The sequence below is a fragment of the Octopus bimaculoides genome, chromosome 10 (genome assembly GCF_001194135.2).
Source record: "Octopus bimaculoides isolate UCB-OBI-ISO-001 chromosome 10, ASM119413v2, whole genome shotgun sequence".
NCBI lineage: Eukaryota > Metazoa > Mollusca > Cephalopoda > Octopoda > Octopodidae > Octopus > Octopus bimaculoides.
Genome location: NC_068990.1, coordinates 72,537,635 through 72,538,144, shown reverse-complemented (window position 1 = coordinate 72,538,144; position 510 = coordinate 72,537,635).

Genomic DNA, 510 nt, shown 5'->3' with positions numbered 1-510 from the left:
TATATATATATATATATATATATATATATATATATGTGTGTGTGAGTGTGTGTGTCTGTCTGTATCCGTCTGTGTGCTTGTCCTCCTACCATTGCTTGACAACTGATGCTGGTGTGTTTACGTACCCTTAACTCCGTAACTTAGCGGTTCAGCAAAAGAGACCGATAGAATAAGTACTAAGCTTTGAATTAATTATGCATTATCTCATAAACTTCAAGATTTCAGTGATGTGATTTATTCTTTTTTTAGTCATATTTTTTTACTTGTTTCAGTCATTTAACTGCGGCCATGCTAGAGTACTGACTTTAGTCGAACAAATCGAGCCCAGCACTTATTCTTTGTAAGCCTTGTACTTATTGTATTGGTCACTTTTTGCTGAACTGCTAAGTGACAGGGACGTAAACACACATCGGTTGTCAAGCGATGGTGGGGGGACAGACACAGACAACAGACACATATATATATATTCATATATATATATATATATATATATATATATATATATATATA